We start from the raw sequence: 5,166 nt of genomic DNA on the forward strand, positions 1-5,166 counted from the left end.
CCACACAACATGTACCTTCCAGGGCTCTAAGGCCACAGGCACGGGCTCTGGAGGCTCCTGGTGCTGTGCCCCGCCAGGGCGGTGACCCCTGCTTTGTCCTCACTGTCAGCGATTGCGGCAACAGGGACTGGGTTCCGTCATGTATGGGAAAGGGCCGGCTGCCTGCCCCCAGCCTCCTGCCCCCTTCCCTCCTTGAAGGTAGTAAATACTGGTGACCTTGGACACCTCCCAGCTCTGCCTTTGACCAGCAGTGTCACCTGAAGTGACACCCGGACCTGCAGCGTGACATAATAGTAATAATGCCCCTGCTAGAGTCCAAGGAGCATGAAATGAGCAGGCCAGCTCTGCACCGGTTCTGGGATTCAGAGGGTCTGGGTGTGAGTCACTACCCCCCTTCCCTGTAGCAGGGTATTCTCAGGTGATGACACACAACTCTGGAAACCTCAGTTTCCTCAACTGTATAATGGGCTCCACTCCACTCTGGGCTGACATTCAATACAATAGGGCTGGAAGTGAGAAGCTGAAACCCAACCCCCACCCCCATATGGGCTGATGGGGAGCTCCCTCCCCAGCTCCCAGACTGGCCCCAAATCACCCATCCCAGGTCCTCCCCCAGGACCTCCAGACCTTCCCACACAGCTGGGGGGGGGGCTCCCAAATCTGACTTCTGGATTATCTCTGGGTGGTCATCATTCCCACTGGTTTTTAAGTATTTTGAATATAACTCCTGTCCTAGCCCCACCCCAATGTTCTAATGCTGCACAACCACCCCCCAACTCAGAATTCGGATGAAAACTGTAAACTCTGCAGGAGGAGAAGAAGCCCTTGAGAAAACCTTAAGTCCTCTGGCTTCATTGCAGTGCAATGAGATCCAGTTTCCTCCAAGGGGAAAACTGGGGGCTTGATAAGGAGACAAGGTTCAGAGGGAGTAAAATTTACAAAGTGGGTTTTTCTGCATTTTGGAAATTTTGCCTTGCATTTTCTTGCATGGGAAGCTGAACACAGTGGGACCCCTGGGAGATGCTCTACATGGGTTTTTGTTAAGTATCACCTCCCAGGATCACAGCACAGGGCAGCATGGCTATGGTTCTGATTATCACACAGCTGCTGTCAGGCTCTGTGTTCTCTCTGCCCCAGCCCAGAGGTTTCTTTGATGCTGCAGAGCTGGGATTCAGGGCTGCCATGGAGGAACAGCAGATGTCACTGACCCACAGTGACACCATGGTGAGGCCCAGAACATACAGGCCTGGCTGACACCTGCCACATTTTTCACTGACATATTTGTTCCTGGGGACCTGCTTGTCTGCCACCTGCTCATCACCATGTGGCCCCCTGGTAACAGGGTCTGTAAATGTGTGAATATTCGCACACCAGACCTGCCAGCCCAACAGCAGAACCTTTCTCCAGGCAAAGCCATTTTCAGCAAAATATGCTGTAAATATTTGTTCAGCTCAAGAAAATGACTTTAATTGCATAATTAAACTCGATGTATATGCTGATTCCAGACAGCATGGTTGGGAGAAGCCGAGGCCACATCTGTTCCTCTGTGTTTGTTGAATAGAGGGGCAAACGGTTTGTTTGTGGAGATATTGCTCTGGTCCCCGTCTTTCCTCTGTGCAATGAGGGTTTGGAGAAAAGTCAGAGAGGATGGAGGAAGGGGCTTAGTGGCTTCTGAAAAGAGGAGAAAGGGGAAAATTTCCCCAAATCAGAGAAACAAGAGCAATGGGACCCCACCTCTCAGACAGGATTTGCACTGTGTATTCCAAATGTTCTAAGCACATCCTACCTTCCTTGGGTAACTGGTAACTTAAGCAAATGATCAATACTTTAGAGTGAATGAAGAAGAAAATATTACATCCCAATGGTTAATTAAACCCAGAATTCCTCACTAAAGCAAGCATATAAACATAAAGCCTGAGTAGAAGGAGCGAGCCACAAAAGACACGTACGTTATGTGGTTCCATTGATATGAAATATCCAGAATAGGCAGATCCACAGAGATAGGAAGAACATTTGTGGTTTCCAGGGGTCAGGGGTCAGGGAGAGAGATTGGGGAGAAATCACTAATGGATGCAGGGTTTCTTTGGGGGCTGATGAAACTGTTCTAAAATTGGATTGTGGCGAAGGTTGCACAATCCTGTGAGTATATTATAATAAAAACCATTAAATTGTACATTGTAAGTGGGTAAATTTGATGGCATGTGAATTAAAGCTCCATAAAGTGATTAAAACAAAGAATAAATACAATAAAAACAAAAGTCAGGTCTTGTGTTAGAAACCAATTATCTGCCAAGGCTCTGAGATGAAGGCCTGGTTTGCCATGTCACAAAGAGAGATAATGGCGGGGGCGAAGGGGAATGTGGCCACCTTGGAGGCAGCCTCTTGAGCTTCTCTCCTGGAGAGAACCAGGAGGATTCAGAGAAATGGAAACAGGATGGGCTGATTCATTATGGGATTCAGTGCCATTTAATGCCTGGCCTGGTTTCAGATGATCATGAGCACCCTAAAAGTCATCACAGCAACTGGCAGAGGAGAAACATACCAGCAGCCTGCAGAACTCATGGAGGCCAGCAGGTGGCAGAGCTGAGACCTCAGATTCCAGGTGTCTAGGGGTCCTCAGCAAAGGGAAGGATTCCTGAGTCTGGGGGGTCACGGGCCCCAGCCCCCTCTGACAGTGGATTGGAAGCTCTCACAGTGGAAGAGGGGCTCATGTCACCCCACAGGGGAGGGCGAGACTCTGGTGCCCCGGACCCAGAGGCTCCAGCCCCGGCAGGAGAGCCCTCAGCCCTACCTGGGAGCAGAAGCCTGTAGAAGGGACTAACGGTAGGTGCTGGGTGCAGTGTAAATACTTCCTCTCCAAGCCTGGGTTTCCCCAGCTGTACAAGACTGCCCTGTCTTGCCCCCAGAAAGTCTCTCCCGCTCCAACCTGCCACCCCTGGGACGCCCCCTTGCTCCCTGTCTGTTCCACTGTCCCTCCTGTACTGCTGAGATCTTCCAATGCTAAGACCCAGGGAAGGACAGTGGGGAACAGGAAACTCATGAGCACACCCCCAAGGTCCCCTCGCCTCCACCCCCATCCTGACCCAAAGCCTGGCTCCCCCACGGAAGCTCACAACCTGCTGCTGGTTTTGTCTTTGGCACGAAGCTTACACAGTGGGGCCTTCACACCTCCCAGGGAGGGAGGGGACCCGCTCTGTGGCAGCTCTGGGGCCGGCCAGCCAGCATCTGGAAGACCTTGGCTGTCACTCAAGTGAAGATTTCTGGAGGGTTCACGGCTATATTTTGGGATCTGGGTGAAGATAGTCCTCAGTAGCCAGTGGGGAGCCCCAGCCTGTAGTGGACTCTGCCCGGGCTGAGGATCCTGAATCTCGGTTAGTGGGTTTCTTGGGAGACTAGTTCGGCTCATTTGGGGTCTCCTGGGCTGACCCCTGCGCTGTGGTTTTCCCTCCCACCCCCATTCCCCACCCCACCACACCCCCACCCCCTGGTAGTGGAACACTCTGCCCTCCGAAGTGAGCTGTGGTCTGGCCTCAGTGGGCACAGAGGCAGCAGTGTCTGTCTGAAGCCTGGCCGAGGGCTTCATCACCACTAGGAGCAGGGTCCCGGGAGCCAGGGCCCCGGGAGCCAGGGCCCCGGGTGACTCATGCGGCAGCTGCTCCCGTCCTGTAGAGCTGAGTCAGAGCCATTAGGTGATAGGAGATGAATTTACATTTTGAATTAACTCGGATCATCAGAGTGCTTCCTCTCGACCTGGGGAAATTAAACATAAAGTCAGAGGGAGTTGTGGGCTGGGAGCAGGGGCTCAGCCAAGCGTGCTAGATCGGTGCTTCTTTTTATTTTTCCTTCAACAGGCTGCAGGCAAAAGGGGACGAGAGGACACTGCCTACCGCAGAGTCAGCTCAGGAAAGAGAAGATGGAAAGCTGAGATATTCTTTCTCTCTTCTTCCTTGGGCAGAAGCACAATAAATCCGCATGGCAGAATTAAATTCTGATCTGTCCGATTTCTTCCATCTCTTCCTCCTCTAATAATGGTTATTTATTGAGTTCTTATTATGTGCCCGGCAGTTAGCTAAACACTTTAGAGATAAGGCAGAAGTGACTTTGTACCTTCCCCCTCCCCTCACCAAGAAGAAAAGAGACAGTTTTATTAACAACACAAGGCTCAGTGACTTATGTTAGGAAGTTTTCTTTGTTTTTTTAGATGGATCACTGGGAGACCAGAGGCCCACAGACCCCCTCCCACAATGAAGTGCACTGAAACCCACCCTCCTTCCCCTGAGTCACTGTGAAGGGTGCCCCCTGGGGTTGTGCAGTGTAACCTTCTCTCAGGTGCCCGGACAAGAGTCTGTAAGACTGTCCAAGTCAGAACAGACCTCGGCGGGCAAGCTGAGGGGTCTGTACCTTCCTGGGACCTCTGAGCCTATCTCTGATCAGCATCTATGGTGGTTTATCCTCCTGGAAAGGAGAGCCTCATTTTGTGTGGAAGAGGCCTGTTGTCACTCAATGCCACGATCACTGCCCTTTATCTATGGGGTCTTCCAGGCTTCACAGGCAGATTGACTCCTGAGAACTAGTTTATAACTCAAGTTGCCTTGAATTGACTTGGCCCAACCTCAGGTCCTTCATGCCTGAACCCAGATGGTCAAAGGTTCAACCTCCTGGAACCATGGATGTTAGTTCTCTTTGGGAGGCATGTACCCCCTGGAGCCTCTGGGGTTACAGTCACTGCACAAACATGGGGCCAATAACTAAAGACTGGGGTCTGGGCTTGTTGCTGTGGGACAAGACTTTCCTGCCACTCAGAGTGAGGAAACGAGCTCCTATGGGCTGTTTCCAGCTGGCCGCCCCCCCTCGATGGCTGGTCTCCAAGATCAATTCGTCACTTTCCAATGAACAGTTACTGAACGCCCTCTGACTGCCTGGCACTTAGAGTCAACCCAAGTGCTTAGAGGAGCTGATCAGGACTGTCCTTCTTAATGAATTGGTCCCAAGGGAGGCCTTGTCCTTTCTCCAGGGTCACCAAAAAACTTCAAGCCTCAAGTTATCAGGAGCATTAGTCTCTGTGAAAAAGAATCCACAGGTTTGTTTTCTTCTCCGTTCAGAATTTCTGGGTAGTCAGCCTCCTGGGCCGTCCCTCAGACTCTGTAAATCTTCCTGGAAGCTGGG

The 5,166-nt window shown here is 51.6% G+C and overlaps 1 long non-coding RNA gene across 2 annotated transcripts; it reads left to right on the forward strand.

The window, feature by feature from the left end:
* The first annotated feature begins 1,316 nt into the window (after positions 1-1,316).
* Positions 1,317-3,986, forward strand: LOC113902801. Of its 2 annotated transcripts, none has more exons than XR_003513919.1 (2): positions 1,317-3,371; positions 3,852-3,986. It is a non-coding gene; the product is annotated as an uncharacterized LOC113902801 (long non-coding RNA). The 2 variants fall into 2 exon arrangements; XR_003513918.1 differs by having other exon boundaries at positions 1,321-2,823.
* Positions 3,987-5,166: the final 1,180 nt, after the last annotated feature.

The sequence above is a fragment of the Bos indicus x Bos taurus genome, chromosome 13, assembly GCF_003369695.1.
Source record: "Bos indicus x Bos taurus breed Angus x Brahman F1 hybrid chromosome 13, Bos_hybrid_MaternalHap_v2.0, whole genome shotgun sequence".
Taxonomy (NCBI): domain Eukaryota; kingdom Metazoa; phylum Chordata; class Mammalia; order Artiodactyla; family Bovidae; genus Bos; species Bos indicus x Bos taurus.